Genomic DNA, 21,974 nt, shown 5'->3' on the forward strand with positions numbered 1-21,974 from the left:
TTGAAAACTGGGCTTTCCATCAAAAGCACATTGCAGTGTCCAAAAATCACTGGCCACTCTGGAAGATCTTGATATTTGTGACATTCTCCCCCCACAAAAAAACAGGTGTAAAATGTGCAACCAATGTCTAAAACAATTATCTGGAGTGTGTTCATGGTCCCAGGGATCCCTGGTTCCCAAATGGATCCTCCGAACAAAATTAACAGGATACAGCAAGAAAAGAAACGTCATGCTGCCAGGACTGGCAATGGTGAGAAGCAAGTTTCCTCCTGTCACCCCATTACTTAGAGGTCACATCACACGTAAGACTCTTTTGATACTTTTTAGGGTGTAGGATTTACTTTAATATTCACCATTTTAATATGCAGTGTTCTCTTTATGCATATGTAAGTGTGTGGGTGGCAGGAGAGTATCATAATTTATTTAAAACTATTAATCTACTAATATTGTCTTAAGGTTCATTTGTTATTGGTTTGGACTGACTAGGTAGCATTGAAGATTATTATTGTATTGTGTTTTTGGCAGGAGGACTTTTCCAGAAAGAATATTTAGCAGTATTTCCGAGGGCCTCAGTGATTTCATGTGGCAATGAGTCCTACAGGCTGGCTACAGCATGAATCAAAAGGCACATCTTTGGTTGGTTTGGACCATGATGACTTCCAGCAGACAGATGTGAGATATTACATAAATGCTCTGTAACATTTCTGAGTACCTACCACACCTGCTAAATTCATTAGTTAAAGGAGATGATTGGCACCTGTGGCAGGGCACTGTGTGTGCCTGCCACTTTAAGGCCCTGGAGCTGGCAGCCTCCAGGTGCCTAATGAGGGCAGCCATTTTAGGTTCAGGGCTACCTATATAAACAAGGCAGTTTGGCTACCTAAAGGTCAGGCAATAGTATTGCCTGGTTAGTGGTCTGCTGAATTTTATCTGGAGGTAAGGAAAGAGCTGTAGGGGATGGTAGAAGGCTCCTAGTCCTGGGCATGACCCAAAACTGCACCCTGCCAGGAGTGGGTGGCCTGGTGGGGCTCTGTGGTGTGGGAGCCCCCAGGAAGTGCTAGGCCAGTTACCACCCTGGTGAAAGGTGGGTTGGGGTTCCTTAACCCCTAGCCCCCACCACTGGGTGGGTAACTCCTTGTGTTTGGAGGGCCTGGAGGGTAGACCCCAAGAGAGAGAGAGTGAGGGGCTAGAGACTCAGAGACTGGATGAGAGAGTACCCTCAACTGGCCCAGGCTGGGACCAGGATGTTCAAAAGGGCTGGGGGCCCACCGCAAGGGATGCATGAGAGCCAGAGACCTGGGGTCCTGACTGGCTAACTTACACCAGTTGGGGGATCTGATCTCACTGACTCCTATGGGGTGACACTAATTGGTACCTAATGGGAAGCATCCCATTGACATCAGTGGAGCTACAGCTAGTTTACCCCAGGTAGAGATGTGGCTCTATTGATTCCAATCTATTTTTGGAACCCAAATTAAACCACCTGGGAACTGAACCTAACAGTGTGTCTCTAGTGATCAGAGCTGACATGTCTAATCAGGCCCCATAGGTGCTGTTATGAAATCCTATCATTATAGATCCACGGCCAACTTGGGAGCTTCTCCACTCAATTCTTTGACAATACAAATAACTGTGCAGTAACAGGAAAACTCAAATTATTCAAAAGAAAGTGGGAATGAGTTTCCTGGTGAGGAAGGTGTCTTTTCAGTGGGGAGTCCTCTCAGGGCTCAGGCACATTGCAACAGTTATGTCTTAGGAGCAAGTACTAAGACTGCAAGTGCAGTCTCAACTTGTGTACAAAAAGATGGCTGAAAAACGTTCATGTGAAACTGCTGCTGACTGGTGGTTATTGAAATATCCATTTTAGTACACATAGGAGAAGGCTTTTGTAATATGTTGAGTAGCTGACCAAATTCTCATAATGCTTTGTGCCTTATAAGGACCTTGTTTAGTTGCTGAGCTTTGTATGACCTTTAGCCCAGTTAACCATCTGAATAACTGCTTAGTAAGGGTTATTGCATGTAGTGAATCATGCAAGTGGCATTTTCATTTCAAATGCTGCCAGATGGCCGTTTCAGTATTTTGGTCATAGCTGATATTTCAGTATTTCTGGAATACTGCTTCTTTCAAGAGAACCATGTGTACATGATAGGATTGTCATAGGACAATGTCATGCCATAGGATTGTGTGTTGTAAGCAAGTTAGCTATAAAGGCACAGACTGAAGTTATGTTTGTCACAGGATTGGCCCCTTGAAAGTGCTTTTACAGGTGTGCCCTTTCAGAAGGGCATGCCTGCACAGAGCTTTAAAAGGGTGGGATCCCACAACAATCCAAACCCTCATTACATTCCAAAGTTAAATTGTGTTAACTTAGTTAACTTGTAGCCCAGCCCAGCTCCTGGTTTTGTCTTTAGAATGGGGAGGGTGGGGAGAGAAGGGAATGGATGGAGCTCAGTCTGGGGGGTTTTCAGCTGGTGCTAGATGCTGGGGCAGGTGGATTGGAGCTCCCTCACCTCAGAAGAAGCTCCAATCTGTCTGCTCCTGCCTCCAGCACCAGCTAAAAAAACACCCAGATGGAACTTCTTTTCCTCCCTTCCCCCCATCCCATTCTGAAGACAGCAATGGGGCTGGGAGGAGGGAGGGGTGTGTCTAAGGGAGAGTGGTTACAGACTTGCAGCTGCTCCAAACTGCTGCTGCATTCCCCCATGGAAGAATTCCATCCCAGTTTCTTCCCACTCACTACTATTAGATCTTTTCTTTGCCATTGTTTTCTCACCTGTCCATCAATTTGGTTGCCCCCGGTTACTGCCCATGTGAGGAATTCAGGTAGAAGGTGGAAACTGCACCTCTCTACTATATTAGCCCTGACCTCTGTGTCAGTCTCTTAGGTGACCAGTGATGCTTTTTAAATTATTGGTCTGCATCAAACAACACCTGGCGTTGATTGGGTCTCAGAGGTTATGTCAAAAAGGCTATATAAGCTAAGACCGCCCAGGAGGTGGGACAGTAGCTATGTTAATTTCACATACAGCAACTGGAACATCTGCAGCTCTCTGTCTCTCTCAGGATGCTGAAGTGAGTAAACTACCTGGAACTTATCTAGATATATAGTTTACCATAATGTAGAAATGTGTTACCAGCTACTAAGCTGACACCATTTGCTCTGGGTTATTCTTTGATACTTCTCTGTCCTGTACCCTACCTCAAGCCTACCCTCTTTAACCAATAAAGCTCTCCACTATAACAAGTGTGGTGGACTTGCTGGGAGAGGGATTGGGGCATGCCTTTAAGCTTCCTATACTCAGCTGACTAAGGGAAGCTACTCTTTGTGCTTCAGGCTAAAGAAAGCACCCCAAGTTCTCACAGTGGGTTAAGTACTCTCAAGGTCTACAAGCCCTGTGTACCCCAGGGGGCACAGGGCCTGAATACAGACCAGACCCCTGGGTGGTAGCAACAGTTACTCCAGAGTTGCAGATGTGCTCCAGGAGGGGGGGTCAGCCAGTCATGAGGTGCGGCTGGGAAGGCACTTGGAGCTTGGTAGCTGGTTGTCCAATCTCTTACACTACCAAGAACAGGAACAAAGGGCATCTTTACACACACTCCAGCATGTGGGGAGTGGGAAGCAGAGGTGTGGAGGGAGCACTGTAATTAGAGCAGCTCTTGGGAGCAAATCATGCTTAAGACCTAGGAACAACAGGGACACCATGGTGTATACATCCGCATGACCCAATTCAGGGCATTGGACCATGCTCATGGAGGTGGGGAATAACAGGAATAACAGGACAAAGTCAATGCCCACATACCCTACAGAGAAAGATTACAAGGATACATAGAACTATGACACCTAGGCCACTGACTTCTTAGAAATAGGATAGAACAATAGAAAGGGGGATAGAATGTGGGTGAGCCTAATAGGTAACCAATTGATTGATAAGCTGGGCAGTTCTCCAGCTGGCAACTCCTTCTAACAAGAAATCATCACCCTGGTGCTGCCTAAGGTTTTATTACATATATTAGGCAAAGGTTCTTATTGACGTCCTGCTCCTCAGATTTGGCACAGAGGTTGTTGTCACAGTGGTACACAGGGATGCTACACAGCATGTGCCAGTTGTTCTACAAAGCCTGTTTCCCAATGCTCTTATCCAAGTATAAGATCTCCTTGAATGCCAAGGCTCAGTAGCCAGGCTCTGTGGCACAAAAGTTCCCATCAATGAGGTCCTGGATGTGGTGGTTGCTCTTTAAGTGGAGGTAGGTACCCATGCAAGGGGAGAAGTAGGAAAAGACCAAACACCTGTTCAAAACAAAGGGATTGTTCAGGTACCACTTGTCATAATTGTTGTGGTCAAAGTACCCTGTCAAGGCTTGAAGGATGGAGCAACTGGCACTTTGCTGAGTCTTGTTGAGAAGATAAGTGATGAGGCTGCAATGGTCATTGTCAAAGTTGAACATCAGCCACTTTAAGTTCAAATGGGACGTCTCCAGTTTCTGGGGCTTGTCAGCAACAATGTGATTTTCTTCATGTAGCTCCCCAGTCTCCAACTTGTTTTTCATGTCCTGGAACTCAGCTTACAGCAGCTGCTGCTCCAGCTCTGCTGAGGAGTGCCACTTGTATGATGGGGGGGCAGCAGGGCAGGCCCTACGAGGAGAGGCTATGGGACCTGAACCTGTTCAGCCTCCACAAACTAGTCAGGGGGGACCAGCAGGCACTGGGGAAGTCCGTGTTCCCCCCGTGCACTACCAGGAGTGACCAGGAATAATGGTCACAAGCTGGCAGAGGGTAGATTTAGGCTAGATATCAGGAGGCGCTACTTCATGGTCAGGGTAACTAGGATCTGGAACCAACTTCCAAGAGAAGTGGTGCTGGCTCCTACCCTGGGGGTCTTTAAGAGGAGGCTAGATGTACACCTTGCTGGGGTCGTTTGACCCCAGTACTCTTTCCTGCCATGGAAGGGGGTCAGACTAGATGATCTACTCAGGTCCCTTCTGACCCTAGAAACGAGAAACTATGAACTGTGAAGAGTGACCTTACATGCAGACTTTGGCAGGCTGATCACCATGGAATATTGTTTGCTACTGCTGGGGTGCAACCTGGAAAGAAAGAGAGAGATGGAAAGGGTCTGGTCCTAGGGAAAAATGGAATTTATAGAATCAAATAATTATAGACAAGTATGAATGGAAGGGACCTCAAGAGGTATGATGTGTTTTCATAGGCAGATTGTTCCATTGTTCCCTTGATAACTCACTTCCCAGCACCTGATAATTTTAGTACAGATCTTCATAACCCTACTTCAAAATAAAATTAACACATTCCTTACAAATGTATGAGCTAGGAGCTGAGGATTACAGTGCACTATAATATGACTATGAGCCAGCAGTGTGCACTTAATTTAAAAAGCTAACAGCATACTGGGATGTATCACCTGCAACATCTTTAGCAAGTCAAGAGAAATGCTCCTTCCACTCTGTTTGGCATTGGCAAGGTTGTAACTGGAAAACTGTCCAGTTTTGTGCCACACACTTCAAAAAAGTGTGGGCCAAGTAGAAAGAATCCAGCAAAGACCAACATAAATCATTAGTGGTGTAGGCAGTATGATTCATGAGGAAAGACTAAAAGAGTTGAGATTACTTAGTCTCAAGAAGAGAAGACTGAGGTGGGATTTGATAGCAATCTTCAAATACTTGGTGTGGTTATAAAAACAGGATTGTGGTAGACTGGTGGTGGGCAATTTTTTGGGCCTGGGGGCCACATAGGGAACTTTGATGAATTGTCCTGGGCCGGGTCAGTTCCCCACTTTTCCCCCTCCCCCCATCTGTCGCAACTTACCAAAATAAAACTCCCTATGTGGGATGAGGCTATGGGTGAGAGGGGAGCAGTTTTTGGGAATAGGATAGGCAGGCTAAGCCAGGATGACAGGGCTTGTGGGATGATGACAGCGTGGAGCCAGGGCACAGCCACAGTCCATTCTCTGCGTGCCCCTGCCCTGTGGGTGGGCTGTAGGGTATGTGTAGGAGGTGTGCAGTATGTGGGGGGACATGTGTGTATGAAGAAATACCTGGGCACTAGGTCTTGGTAGGTGGCCAAGGGGGAGGAGGGGGGAGGAAGGGGCAGGCAGCACATGCAGCAGAGCTCACCCAGGTGATGTGGTCTGCAACTGCCCCCACATCGCTCTGCATAGGCTAAGACCTGCCCACTCCTGCCCAGGGCAGCCCACACTGTGTTTCAGCCTGCACCCCCTGGCCCAGCTCCAGCCAGTGCAGCTGCAGCCATTGGGGTGCTGCTCAACTCCCCTTGCCTCCAGCGGTGGCCTCACTTCCTGCTACTGCTGCATCAGTCTGGGCATGGAGGAAGCTTCAGATGGCTGGCTTCTGCACCAGTGTGCAGGGCTCTGGCTCCAGTTCCCAACTGCCTTCAACCAAACTGGCTGCCTGAATGCCGGGGCAGAAGCTGCCTGGCTGAAGCTTCCTCCCTTCCCAGAGGGCTGCAGCAGGAACAGGAGGAGGATCCACTGCTGGAGGCAACAGGAGCTGAATGGCTCACAGGCAGCTGCAGCCATACTGGGAGCAGCCCCGCCAGCAAGCTTTGTGCACTGGCCCAGACCAGGGCCTGCAGGAATGTAGCACCTGCTGCCCCAGGTAGGGCTTGGCACCATGCAAAGTGCCATGGGGGCAGCTGTGGGCTGGTTCCAATCAATTAATGGGTGCCCCTGCAGGCTGGATCCAATCAGTTTGCAGTCTGTATCTGGCCCATGGGCCGTATTTTACTCATCTCTCTTATAGCACCATTGGATTCAAGCCTCAATACCTGGAGACTCCCTGTTGTTTCAGGAACCCAGGAGGGACCTCAAAATAAATGTGAGACTGTTTTTGGAAAGGAAACTGAAAGTGAAGTTACACTTAGACCACATAAAATCTGTGGAATGTTAAATGGCAGTGAAGCTAGAATGTGCATTGAGCAGTCTCATGTTAAAGTTTGATACCATTTCTTGCCTGCAGGATTCCGGTTTGCCACTAGACAGGGGTTCTTAACCTTTTTTGTGCCATGGACCCATTTGGCAGTCTGGTGAAGCCTATGGACCCCTTCTCAGAATAATGTTTTTAAATGCATAAAATAAAATACATAGGATTACAAAGGAAACCAATTATATTGAAATACAGTTATCAAAATATTAAAAGAACAAATTTGTGATATAGTAATATATGTGCTTCTTTATTAACGCATTAAATAACAAGACAATACATTTAAAATATAGGCAAGTTAAAGTTAAATTTTATTTTTTAAAGACATCAGTGTGAAGGCTGTTGTTGCTTAGCTTGAATAAGAACATTAAACTGTGGGGTGGTCTTTGACAAGGCAACACGCATGTCATGTCATGTTGGACATCCAATCGATTTCTATTTTTCGTTTTGATAGTTACAAGTGTTGAAAATCCCGATTTGCAAAGATATATTGTTGCAAATGGAATTAAAGCTTCCATAGCTCGCTTTACAAGGTGAGGATAGGCTTCTCTCAAGGAACACCAGAATTCTCCAAGGCTTTTTGAGTTAAACTCCAATTGTAGTAAGTTTTTTGTCCTAAGATCAATGAGTTCATCTTTGGCTAGGTCAATATCTTCGATACAGTTTATATCAGAAAGAAAAGGATTGCGGATCCATGGTTCAACTTTAATGCCATCAAGATAGAAATAACTTTTGAAAGAGTTCTGAAGTGTTTCCAGGTGTTCGCAGATTTCTCTTTTCAAAGAAATTGACAGAGAATTTTGTATCTCAGCTCCATCTTGGTAAAGCACTGCCTCCAGCATTTGAAAGTTTGCAAGGATGTCAGCCTCTACTCTCTTCTTCCATATTGGCAGCTTAGCCGAGAAAGCTCGTAATTTTTCAGTAGCATCCATCTCGGTTCCTCAACAGGGCAGGTATCACGCAAGGTACGACCAGCAGCTCCCTCCGCTTCTACCCTGGCTGCTGCAATGCGCTCTGCCGTCCCCAACACTAATCTTCTCTCCTCCGGGGTCAGGAGGGTTTGGAGCATTATCTGGACATCAGCCTAAGTGGGTCAATGGGTTTGCCCAATAGATCGAAACAGGTCCCTCATCTTTTCAGGGTCTTCATGAAAAGAGGGGCTCTGATTCTTTCAGTTAAATAAATCTGAAGTACTAAATGGGGTGTAGACAAAAGTTGCATTGCCCCCCTCTCCAATAACCTCTCGCATCGGACAATTCAGCACCGGCTGTGATTCTACAGTCTTGTGCAAATAATAGCCCTTATTCCCTGATTCAGATGGGGCACTTGGCTGAGGCTCACGCTCTGAATCATTAGGTATGCTTTGATACGCCGGTGGTGGTTTCCCTGAGGGAGGGAGCGGTGGTGCAGAGGGACTGGATCCCGAGGAGGTGTCTGATTCATCCTCGCTACCTGACAGGGTGACTGGAGAGCGGGTCCGATACTCAGCCAATTCAGAATTCCCCCCCTCATTAGACTCTGGGAGTACAGGCGGTCCTCCTCGAGTCTTTCCTTTAACAGCCATCACATGAGACTTTACTAAGCATTTCTTAATCCAAGGTGGCTGATTTTGAACCACCCACAACCAACAATCAATATAAGGAAATTGATTCTAATACCCGTTCTGCATAACTATTTCATGGATAGCTATCACTTCTTTTACTACAAAGGATCCTTTCGGGGTCCAGTGGACCCCAAATGTTGGCCACTCGAGTTGACAAAACTTAATTAAATCACCCTTTTTCATCTTCACTCCATAATCTGCCTGCTTTGCAAATTTACTGAAGTTTTGTAATATATAACTTAAAGGCGTATCCGAGTTTTCTACACGGGAGCAACCTGCACCCATATGCCCACAAAAGTGCGCCCAACGCACACCAAATACCAAAAGATCCTAGTTACAGACGGTTTGCATATACCAGGCCGAAAATTTCCCAGTATTAAACCAAATCGAACGCATCTTTGTTCCTGGATCCAGACCAACTTGGGCAAGGGAATTCGTATACTCACTCAGATACCCCAGAGATCTCGATCAGAATGCCGGAATGTGTGTCTGGCATCCTCAGAAACCAAAAATTTTGCACAGGAGCCTTTAATCTCTCGGGTACCCCGACTCACGTCTCAAACCCCCTGGGCGAGCCCAAAAAAGCGGCTCGGTGCGCACTCCCCGTGGTGGCAGAGATGATCTTGTCACTGAGCCTCGAGGTGATCCAGAGATGTCCCATCTGCCGGTGCCAGATTGATGCTTAAAGCGGTTCGTTTCTCTGGAGGCCACCAAAATCACAGACACACACTCATTAGATGGCACAAAAGGTGTATTTGCAAATAGGGTCAGAGCAGAGTCAAAAACTCAGATTACTCTGAACCCACCAAGGAATTTTGCAGGCTGTATTTATCTTTTTCCTCCTGGGCACGTGTGCAGAAACAGGAACTCTTACAGCTCACTTCCGTTTCATACAAGCATACATGGTTACATCACTACATACATCGCATGTATAGTATAATTAACTACTTAAGTATGCAGGGCGGAGAGGTAAATATGCATCAGCTAATTAAGCATGCTCAGAGACTACTATAGGTCACCAAGAGTTCAACCCCCCCCCCCTTTCAAGGACACAGTCAGTTGAATTCCAGCTTCTGTAATCTGTATGAGAAAGGCTAGGGAGAAGCTGGGGGAGAGTCTGCGATTTAATATAAGAAAAGCTGTGGCAAGGCTAGGAAAGGAACAAAGTCCTTGGCAGTGTTTCTTTCTTATCGGGTGCAAGATGCAAGCTGTGCATTTCTAACAATACTCCATTTCTAACAATATTCCATTTCTAACACCTTGAACAGGTAAAGTCCCTCTCCAGAAACCACTCCAGAAGATAGCTGTCACCCACGCTAGAAGCTACACCTGGGCTGGCCTCAAGGGATATTCCAAGAGATTCCAAAAGGCTAGGGAGTCCAAAGCCTCTGTGGAACCCATGACAACTTGTCACCTCGTCACACAAGGAAATCAAATTGTTTAGGCAACACTTGCCTTTGATAATTTGATGCTGGCTGTTCCCAATCACCTTGTTCTTCTCCAGGTGCTTAGAAATAGATTCCTTGATATATCAACGAAGAAACAATAACCCTCTTATCCTGCACCCCAAGTATCACCCACTCATGGCTTTGGGCTCCATCTCCCCCTGAGTCCACATGTAGGCCTTGCTGGAGCATTTATCAATATATGCTGCTTACACAAAGACTTTGTTAAAGCAATGACATAAGGAGGCCTCGCCAGCAAATCTGACGGATTCATGAACTCCTCACAAAAACTAAACTTGGCAGGCTCACATGCCACGCAATGGGAGGGAAAAAATGATGGTAAAAGGTAGGTGTGGCAGAGCACTTGGCACACCTGTCACTTTAAAAGGAAAGGCTGAGAGGGAAGCAGCCTGAAGGTGCAGAGAGGGGCAATTAGGAAGTCACATGACCAGAAGGGGGCAGGGTTTGTGGTATATAAGCCCAGGGTCTGAGCTGGTCAGGGAGGCTAGTTCCGAGTGCCACAAGGAGAGGAGCTGCTGTCAGCAGGGTTCCCAAGATAACAGCTGAGCTGGGGTAACAGCACTGAGGCCGGGAATAGGGCGGAGGTGGCACCATGGGGTGCAGTGTAAGAAAAACAACCATAAATAAAAGAAGGGAAGCAGAAGATGACCTTTTAAAAGCAGAAGCTTGAAAATCCCCCCCTTGCTTGACAGTAAGCTTGTTCTATAATGTGTAGACCACCAAACAAACCTCAACCAGCCTAAGCTTGCTCTGTTCCGCATTCTGTAACCTAGCAACGGCACGTGGAAGGACCTCAGGCTTGTGGAAATTCCCCAAAAAATGTGAATGCCTATATGCCTTATGCCTATGTATACTTATATTTGCATATGTATGACCTGTTAACATAAAGAGTGCTATCGAACTCAGATCGGGGGAGCTCTTTGTCTTTGGAATATTGAGTACCCCTCTGCAGAGCAATGAACTTGCATATCGACACTCGCTCATTCTGAGCTAAATTGATCGCAGCTAGGAACGAGCCCAGAGACTGGATGTGGCCAGTGCTCCTCGGCATATGAGCACACCCTTCGGTGTATGGGTGCTATGCAGTAGCTGACCTTTTTCCCCCGACATGCAGAGGGCACAATGTGGGGCCAGAGAGCCAAAGCCCAGAGAAAAGGCAGTGCACCAGCAGGGCCAGAGAGACAGAGGTCTGCAGCCCAGGAGGGGTGGTCATGAGCAGGGCCAAGGGAAGCCAAAAGTATCACTGGCCCAGACCAGTACGCCACCATAAAGCGGGTCAATACTGGTGCTGATGCCAGTGCCAGCCCCAGCTCTCCCCTGTCCTGTTGTAACTTTTCTTCTTCTGTCTTTGGCACAGCATTTTTTTCCAGCCTCACTTCCGGTCTTCAGTGGCGTCCCCTCAGCTCAGCTCCTCTCCATCTTCTGGTAAGTTTCTCTTTGTGGCGTTGTCCCCACCACACACACCCACAATAAATCATGTTATGTATGAGAAGAGGCACAAAACTAAAAGGGATAACGCACCCAGAACTGATGCATTAAAGATTAATGAGATAACTGCATTAGCAAGTGCTGAAGGACCCCCAACTGTCAGCAAATGTCAATGACTTTCTGATGTGGATATATAAATATTCTCAATTACTGCAAAATGCATATCACATTACAGGAGGAGCCCCATTGTTTCAAACTTTACTAGGCTACCTTAATATTCACACTGTGGGATTTGGTGACAGTGGGTGCGTCTATACGAGACGCTACTGTGCAATGGTTAATGAGCATTTATTTAGTACTTGTACAGTATAACATCATAAATTTGGCAAGCCTGGGACCTAGCACCTGCCAGAAATTTGAAAATTCCAGATTTTTGAGTGAGTGATGCTGGGGCTAGGGAAGGGGTGGAGCAACGGTGTGGCACTGCCCAGTGTCTGCAGGCAGGTGGCATCAGCTGGGGCTGCAGCAGGGAGCAAAACAGAGGGAACTGTAAGTGGGTGAGGGGCACGAGGTGTGGAGCGGGGGTGGCTCTTGCTGCTGCATGCACCCCAGGAGGGCTGTGGGCCTGCGCTGGACTCTTCCCAGGCTGCACGTGCCCCTGATCTGTGTGCCAAACAAGATCAGGCTGCCACTGCAGGCTGAAGCTAGCAACAGCACCAGGCTCTTCCTGGAGCTCGGGGCAGGCGGCAGCCTGCTCTCATCTGGCATGCAGATGTGGGGGCATGCACTCCCCCTGGGAAGAGCCCAGCACAGGCCCCCAGCCTGCAGCCCCCCCAGAGTGCACGTATCAGCAAGAGCTGCACCTCCGCCCCACCCCATGCCCTGTACCCACTTCAGGTCTCTCTGCTTTGCTCCCTGCTGCAACCCCAGGAGCGGCCAACACCACCTGCCTGCAGTGTCAGATTTTTGAGAATTCAGGAATTTTGAGTGCCGAATTTATGAGGTTATACTGGATAAGCAAGTATGAAATAAATGCACAGTAACCAGAGTTACTGCATAATAGCGCTGGCAAATGCCTTTTAAGTGATACTACTGCGCAGTAGCCTAATATTACTGTGTAGTAGCATCTTGGTACGGTTTTTGCCATGCAGCGCTACTGCGCAGTAATATCCAGCTACTGTGCAGTTAGTGTCTCATGTAGATATGCCCAGTGTTTCTCTAATGATTAAAAGTATAACCCAGGGTGCACACAGAAGTGCAGCTCCCTGCTGAAACTGAGAACGCTTTGCAGGAGGGGTTCTGAGTTACAACAATCCCCCCCAGAGCAAACAAGTTCACTGTTGGTTCCAGGGGAGAGGAGACCTAACTGGTGGCTGCCAGCCTGCAGCCAGTTTCCCCTAGCAATGGCCCCTCCTCCCTCCCAGTCTGTCCTGGTTTTCAGAATGGGAAGGGAGAAAGGGAGCAGAGGGAGCTTGTTCTACAGGTTTCCCAGACAATGCTGGAGGATGAGGTGGGTGAATTGGAGCTCATGGGAGGGGGGTGGGCTCCAATATACTCACCCAACCCTCTAGCAGGGCAGAGAAAAACCCAGACTGAACGTCCTATGCTCCTTTCCCCGCCACTCCCATTTTGAAAACAGCAACAGGCTGGGAGGCAGCGCAGACTGAAGTTACATTCATGCAATGAGGGCTCAGATTTTCACCTGATTGGCCATTTTGAAGCTGTTTACAGCTATGCACTTGGTCATTGCTAGACCACATTCTGTGACCATATAAAGCAGAAATTGTCACTTCTGTCTCAGCCCCCAAAAACATTTTAAGCTACCCACAGATCTGGCTATCCTGCAAGCAGAGAACACCCAACACACTTAGTGGAAAGGATGAAAACTTTTTATAAGATAACTGGAGATTTTAAAAAATTGATCAGGACACACTAAGAGAAACTGTTGCATGTGTTATCACCAGAGGTGTCAGAATGGATAAATGCTTGGTGTAAAGACAGAGGAAAAGGGTTACCAATGAGTGAATGGTTAGAAAAAATAGAAACAGCTATCAAAAAAGGCATGAAGGAACCTCTGTCTGTGAGTTATGAACACAGCTGAATCAGTGGAAGACTGAGGATCCAGGCTATATGCATGCAGTTAAAGAAATATGATGTTTAAGCTTAACCTTTACAATTCTGCTACGTAACACATACAAAAAAGGGGGAATGGATTTCAATGGAAGTTAATACAAAAAGATGTAAATCTTAAGTAAGAAATAAAAAAAACTGCAGTCACAGTTGTTGGCATACAGAATTGGCAGGAAATTACCTCAGGACTGAATAAAGTAATTGCAACTAAATTAATAGCAAAGGACAGCCCTCCCCAGGACTGGAAATATATATTGCAACAACACATGACTTTGTATGTTTGGGGAGGCCCCTATACTCATATCCAAGTTGGGGACAAGCTTGAAAATTTCTTATTAAAACACAGGGGCAGGGATCCCTATTATGAAATATGCACTTAATGCTTATCCAGTAAAAACCACTGTAAAAATACAAAAAAAAAAAATCACAACTTACACAAAATTTTGATGTTAAATCATTAACTCTTTGGTTGCTTATACACAATTAAGAAACAATGTGATATTAAATGAAAGGAAAACTCTATCAAAGCAAAAACTATAACATGACTGGGGATAATCCTTCATTTTACCAAGCAATGGTTACAATTGTACTAGAGCCAAAAAGAGAATTTCTTAAAAATGAATAGCATGGGCCAAACTCTGTTGTAAAATTAGGACCATCCACGTATCTAATTAAACATAAGTTGTTGGGTATACTGGAAACATATAATGCAGTTGAAAATATATACAATTTAATTTGTGTGTTTAAAGTAAAATCCCTAGTACTTATTATAGACAACACTCTAATAGTAAACCACTAAGATGGATCTATACAAAGCTGTTATCTGTGTGTTTGTGTATATTTGAAAACAAAAAAAGGGAGAGAGAACTTTTTTTTTTGTTTTACAGAAAATGATGCTAACCTGGAGAAAGGAATTTCTAATCCTGGAGGCTGCAAGCAAGAAGACAAACTAATTGGCTGACACATACTGGCTGAATGACACACACGCTATGACACGAAAACTCTAGACAAGCAAATTCACTGTAACTGTATCCATTATCAATGGTGTAAAAAATAATGATGTTCTTTAGCCATAGCATGTGTAATGCATGGAAGTAGAGTTGTTGATCTGGTTAAGCAAAGTGTATTCCAACTGCAATGACAGCAATGGCTTTGCTTATTGAACAGCACAGCCACTATAAACAAAAACAAAAAATATAAACTATAAACAAAAAATAAAACACATGATATGGGACTTAAAATTTGCTCAATTTAAGAGGGCTCCCTCCTCATATAAGGATAAAAGTGTCAAGATCTTAATGGCAATTCCCAGATGGAATAATCCTCCAGTAAAACGTATACTATACAAATAGCATGGGAACCTTTATCAATAATGTATAGGTGGAGCACTACCCTAATGCTTGCCTTATACTAGAGACAGGATTAGAAGTTAATCAAGCTTGGTGTTCAAAAAAAACACAAATTGGGACTCATGCTTTTTTGCCAACCAGCACTGCAAGCACTCTCACCAAGCTTATCATTCCGTCTGACAATATAAGGGATTTGATGATTGACCTATTTCTCCCCATCACAAAATTATGCCTAGATATACAAGGCCTAGTAAAGCGCAGAAAGGAATCTTTAATTCCCTTAACTGACCTCATACAACAACAAATCCAGGACAAAGATGCAAGAAGAAATAAATACACCTTGGTTAGCTATCCCAGAAGTTATTATTTTATACTCAATTGCCCAGACACTAAGTCTGGTACTAATGATAGTGCAAGGAGTAACTGTGATTGTTTTATTTGGAATGTGCTCTTGTCTACATCACCAGCACCTGAACACTAAATTGAGAAACCAGACTGAAAAGGGATTGACTTTAGCTATAAATAGGGCTGTAGTAATTAATGATACTCACTTTACCTAATACCCAGTCATTAACCAATGTTATTGTATTATACTTTATGCTGTTGTAAAGTATAACAAGGCATTTTTCATCAATTGTTATTTGGCTGAGTTATATATGTATATGAAGGTTCTTCTCTTCCTCTGAAGCCATCAGCTATGCCCAAACCAGAAAAACTTATGTTTGCAGAATTGGGTGTTATGCATCCCACATTGGACTGTTGAACCAAAACCATGGGACTTCATTGAAAATTCAAGATGGGACTTAAATTAATATTGTCTCCAGTTCTGGTGAAGCATTTATTGTGGATCTGCTCTGTTACCAGAGGAGTCTGTAGTTTATCTGGAAAAAATATGAACCAAGGGGAAACAATGCAAAAAAAAATCATCAGTGACTGGAATACCACCTGAGATGTGTGAAGATATAACTGAGGCAACAACACCTCTAAAAACTTTGGGTTTCTTGGATGTCTAATTTTGAGGCAGCATGCATGTATATATATTCATGTGTATGTAGGATTTAGTAGTATCATTTACCAGCATCAGTATGTTATCATTGATTATCATGATATATGGCTTATTATCATTGCATGGATGGAGTGTTCCAAGCAGGCTACTCTTGATTTAAGTCCCTGACCTACAATTCCCAGGCCCAACCTATGGGACAAACAATTGGAAAAGACTGTCTACAGGTAACATGAAGGAATATGCAAACCAGTGTGTAGACAGGTGGGGTATGAGTGTATAGATGGGTATAACAAGGCAACCTCAAAACAGTGTTGAGTTCACTAGGTTACCTTCTATCTGCACATTATGCTTTTCCAGGGTGATAAGTTGACACCCTCCCTTATAAAAGGACAAAAAGGAGGGGAACGTAAGCTTTGCAGGAGCAATGGGCAATATATGCTGCTCACACAAAGGTTTTGTTAAAGCACTGACATGGCTAGGCCCCGTCAGCAAACCTGATCAATGCATGAACTCCTAACATAAACAAAACTTGGCAGATTCAGATGCCAAGAGATGGGAGGGAGAGATGATGGTACAAAGTAGGATCGTCCACTACCAGGATGATAAGGCTGGAACAGGAACGCTCAGGTTAGGCTGTGAAACAAGCCAACGGTACAGGACGGTTTGAGACATGCAAGATACAGTTGGAATACAATACATATTTGTTTCAAACATTGTATAAAAGGAGAATTAGAAAGCAGGAAAACTTTGTAGCAGCCTGGGGGAGCGTGCGTGGTGCTGTGCTGACTATCTTGCCACAGGTACAAATGCCTTAGCTCCTGATCTGATATACTCATTAGGTCAAAATGTGTTAGGGGTTGCTTGTAGACAAGAAACCTGGCCGAATCTTTGCCACTGAACCTAACTTGTGGTCATTCTTTAAGACAAGATTAGCGTTGAGATCTCCTGGCTGCAACTTGTCAATACTGCAGTTCCTGAGATTTCCACTAACAGCATAGCGATAACACCTGATGAGAACAATAGCAACGATGACACTGGTAACCTCAGACAACACCACAGAATCAACCCTTCTCGGCTCTGGCCCTGTCTCCATCTTCAACCCTAGAAATACCCACTGTTGGTCCCAGACCAGTTTTCCCCAGTACATGCAGAATCACCCCCTGCTGCCACTTTGCTCTATCTCCATCGTGAATCAGCCCATCCTGGCTATGGCCCCGTCTCTTGACTGCCCATTCTTGACTGTAATTTTACAAATTACCCTTTCTCCACCCAGTGCTCCATCTCTCCCTGTACCCACAGAATCACCGCCCCTCCCCAACCCCGCCACACAGCTCCAACACTATCTCCCTCAACACCTTCAGAATAAGTTTCTTCTAGATCTGGCCCTACTCCCCCAGAATCATTCTCTCTGGGTTTTGACCCCCACATTCCTATGCATATTCACCCAGAATCATCCCTATCAATTCTTGTGCTCCATCACCCCATTTCATCCTTTTTGTCCTTTTATAAGGGAGGAGTGCCACTCATATGATCAGGGGGCAGCAGGGCAGGCCCTACGAGGAGAGACTATGGGACCTGAACCTGTTCAGGCTCCACAAACTAGTCAGGGGGGACCAGCAGGCACTGGGGAAGTCTCTGTTCCCCCGTGCACTACCAGGAGTGACCAGGAATAATGGTCACAAGCTGGCAGAGGGTAGATTTAGACTAGATATCAGGAGGCACTACTTCACGGTCAGGGCGGCTAGGGTCTGGAACCAACTTCCAAGAGAAGTGGTGCAGGCTTCTACCCTGGGGGTGTTTAAGAGGAGGTTAGATGAAAATTTTGTTGGGGTCGTTTGACCCCAGTATTCTTTCCTGCCATGGCAGGGGGTCGGACTAGATGATCTGCTCAGGTCCCTTCCGACCCTAGAAACTATGAAACTATAAATCAGGCTCTCTTCCTCCCCTACCCCTAAGGCAACAAGCAAGCTAGGTCTATAATATTTTCTATGTAGCTGTGGCCAGAAGGGAATATGAGTCAGGAGAAAAAAACCCCACAGACTGGTCATTTACTTGTGGATGTAATCCACAATCACTTTAAAGGCCTGCAGGTCTATGGTCCCCACAGAGTCAAGTCTATAGCAGAGGAAAAGAGATAGCATCAGGACCCCAGCCCAGGGCCACCAACTGGGCACCTGCAGGAGACCTCCATAGTATCAGTGTCCAGCACTAATTCTCAACCCAAGCAAATGAATAACCCAGATTTTCTGTCCTCCAGCTAGGTCACAGAAGACAGTTAGGGGCAGATGAGACTCGCAAGGGCCTCTGTAGCACTTGACGAGGGGGCTGTGAAATTGCTGACAGAGGTTCCTAAATGGACTTGGTAGTATGAGCTTTGAATCCCAACCCCTCATTTTAAAGCATTAACTCATCCCTCCCCTGGAGGAGGAGGGCCCATGGTTGGGGTGTGTCTGATTTGTCACAGGAGCTCAGTTCCTGCATCAACCAGGGCACCAACTCTCCAAGCCCAGCATCGGGGATGGACAGCCAGTGGATGCTCCATTCTGGGAGATACTGTTTTTTGAGCATGCATGCACATGTGGGTGGAGAGTACAAGGCTTAAAATGCAAGAGCATGAATATTAATATTTTAACCTGTAACCCTTCCTGTGGAGGAGTGTGGGGGTGTGGCAGTGGTGACCCCATATCCCCAGTACTGTAGGGGAAACTGGGTCAGCTTAACAGGAGGGTACAAATAAGTCAGATTTATTTACATCCATGGGCATCAGCACCAGAAGCTGCAGCCCAGCATGGAAACCTGATAATAAAAGTGTATCCCTTTTGTAACTCTGGTGGTACTCCTAGAGGTACCCCCTCTCCAACTGAAGGGATCAAAGCAGGTGCACAAGCGCTGTGGGAGGTGTAGGGACTCTCCTCCCCCTGTAGAGCAGTCAGACCACCAATGGGGACTTAACCATATACCTTTTAATGAGAGAACAGTACTGGGAACATAACCAGTATAAACCAGGGGGTACAGGGGACACTACAATGCCCTGAGGGGGCAGGATTCAACAAAGGTTAGACACTTACAATCACTGACATATTCATCTGGTTGACAAAAGACAAGTTTAACAAAATATAAAACACAAACAGCAGAACAAACAATACGGGTTGGTGAACTATAAAAGGCACAAAATGTTAAATAAGGAATATAGGGCCTGGAGGGGGAGAAACACAATGGCCCTTTTCCACTAAGGGGAATTTCTCCCTTACTTCACTTACCCCAAGTCAATGCAGCTGGGACTTGAACTCAGCTCACTCACATAGGAGACAGAAGCACTACCACACAGGCACCACTGCTCCAGCCTGCTAGGGATCTTGACCTTCCCGGAGCCCTGGCCTCACATCAAGCTGCGTAGCCTCTGATTGGAGGAGCTGGAAGCAGAGCTGGGAACCTCTCAGGTCACTGCTCAGATCATTGCTGGAGCTGGGGAGTCTCTCCTGCTGGCTGCAGCCTCTCCCAGGGGATCCTGGAGCCCAGTGGGGAGCCTTTCCTGCTGGCCGCACACCACGCTGCTGAGGGTCCCACTGCTGCCTGCAGGTCCTGCTCTTTCAGGCTCTTCTGGGGCACTGCTGCTGGCCCAGCTCTTGCCAGCTCTTTGAAACACCTTCCTTGTGGTCCCTCACTGGTCTCTCCTGAGTCAGCCGTGCTGCCCCTTTTATTCCCTTCCAGGTGACCCAAGGGTCAGTCAGGGTGAGTCTTTTACCCCTTCAAAACCCCTGGGCCAAATCATTACCAGACTGGTGAGCAAAGGGAATCCCAAGCCCTCCAATCATCTTTTACCCTTTCAAAACCCTTGGGCTAAGTCACTGCCAGTTAGCCCATCACACTTTCAACAACTTAAAACTCCAACTGTAAACGGTCTTACAAGGACCCTTTGGGATGACAATATTCACCTTGTGTACAGCTCAACCTGTCCCAGATGGCATAAGGACTTCTACTGCACAAGGTCTTCCACAATCACACTAACTTCTACAGTCTTTTCAGTGCTGCTCGCTCATTACCAGCAGTCAGTTTCTCTCCCTGCTGAGGTCTGCTCTGTGGGGAAGCCAATCCTTCTCTCAGCTGCATTCAGACCAGGCTCCTTCAGTCTCCCTGGGGCCTCTTTCAGTGATTCTGGGAGCATATCAGAGAGTAAGGCCTCTCCCATGCTGTAACCACATCGGCTCATGGCAAAATGTCCCCCAAATTACAGCTCCTTTCTCCCCACTTACCCTCTTGCTTTCACTCAAAGCAGCCTGGGGGCTGTAGTTCAAACACAGCTCCCAGGGTCTGGTTTTCCTGGGCTTGGAGTGGCCCTACACTTCTCTACTTAACCCTTTGCAACCCAGGGGCAGGGTTACAAATCATTAGAAAGAATGATTGCATGGCTGATTGAAATGCTGGAGCAGCCAACGAGGGGGCATGTTCTTCTTGACCTGCTGCTCACAAACAGGAAAGAACTGGTGGGGAATGTAGTAGTGGATGGCAACTTGGGCAGCAGTGACCATGAGACGATTGAGTTCAGGATCCTGAGGAAAGGAAGAATGGAGAGCAGCAGAGTAAGGACCCTGGACTTCAGAAAAGCAGATTTTGACTCACTCCAGGAACTCATGGCCAGGATCCTCTGGGAAGCCAGACTGAGGGGGAGAAGAGTCCAGTTGAGCTGGCTGTAGTTTAAAGAAGCCTTACAGGAACAAACCATCCCGATGCACAGGAAGACTAGCAAGTATGGCAGAAGACCAGTTTGGCTTAGCAGGGAACCCTTCAGTAAACTAAATCACAAAAAAGAAGCTTATAAAAAGTGGAAACTTGGACAAATAACTAGGAAGAATAACAGAGCATTACTTGAGCATGCAGGGATGAAGTCAAGAAGGCCAAAGAGCAATAGCAGGTAGCCAGGTATGTGAAGAGTAACAAGAATTTCTACAAGTATGGTGATAGCAAGAGGAGGATCAGGGAGTGTGGATCCGTTACTGAATGGGGGAGGCAATCTTGTGAGAAGAGTAAGCAGAAATGGCTGAAGTGCTCAGTGCCTTTTTTGCCTCACTCTTCACAGGCAAGGTCAGCTCCCAGACTACTGCACCCAGCAGCACAGTTTAGGAAGGAGGTGAGCAACCCTCAGTGTGAAAGAACAAGTTAGGGACTACTTAGAAAAGCTGGATGTGTACAAGTCCATGGGGCTGAATGGAATGCACCTGAGGGTGCTGAGGGAGTTGGAGGATGTGGTCGCAGAACCGTTGGCCATCATCTTTGAAAACTCATGGTGATCAGGAGAGGTCCTGGATGATTGGAAAAGGGCAAACATAGTGCCCATATTTAAGAAAGGGGGAAAGGAGGATCCAGGGAACTACAGACCAGTCAGCCTGAGCTCAGTCATAGAAAAATCATGAAGCAAATCCTCAAGGAATCCATTTCTAAGTACTTGGAGGAGAAAAAGGTGATTAGGAACACTCAGCATGGATTCACCAACGACAAGTCATGCCTGACTAACTTGATTATCTTCTATGATGAGATGACTGGTTCTGTGGATGCGGGGAGACTGGTCAATGTGGTGTACCTTGATTTTAGCAAGGCTTTTGATATGGTCTTCCACAACATTCTCGCAAGTAAGCTAAGGAAGTATGGGCTGAATGAATGGACTGTGAGGTTGACAGAGAACTGGCTGGAGCATTGGGCTCAGAGAGTAGCAATCAACGGCTCAATGTCTTGTTGGCAGCCGGTATCAAGTAGAGTGCCCCAGGGGTCGGTCCTGGGGCAGGTTTTGTTCAATGTCTTTATCAACAACCTGGGAGATGGTAGAAAGCGCACCCTCAACAAGTTTGAAGATGACACCCAAGCTGGGGGGAATAGTAGATATGCTGGAGTGTAGGGCTAGGATTCAGAGTGGCCTAGATAAATTGGAGGATTGGGCCAAAAGGAATTTCATGAGGTTCAACAAGGACAAGCACAAAGTCCTGCACTTAGGACGGAACAGTCCCATGTACCAGTAAAGGCTAGGGGCTGACCTGCTGGGC

General features: G+C 46.2%; 1 long non-coding RNA gene across 1 annotated transcript; it reads left to right on the forward strand.

Annotated features, from left to right (window-relative positions):
* The first annotated feature begins 3,005 nt into the window (after positions 1–3,005).
* LOC149864272 (uncharacterized) lies at positions 3,006–14,918 on the forward strand. The gene is made up of 3 exons (XR_016442716.1): positions 3,006–3,075; positions 11,384–11,451; positions 14,472–14,918. It is a non-coding gene; the product is annotated as an uncharacterized LOC149864272 (long non-coding RNA).
* Positions 14,919–21,974: the final 7,056 nt, after the last annotated feature.

Source organism: Crocodylus siamensis, chromosome 5, assembly GCF_052110815.1.
Source record: "Crocodylus siamensis isolate JL-2025a chromosome 5, ASM5211081v1, whole genome shotgun sequence".
Classification (NCBI taxonomy): domain Eukaryota; kingdom Metazoa; phylum Chordata; order Crocodylia; family Crocodylidae; genus Crocodylus; species Crocodylus siamensis.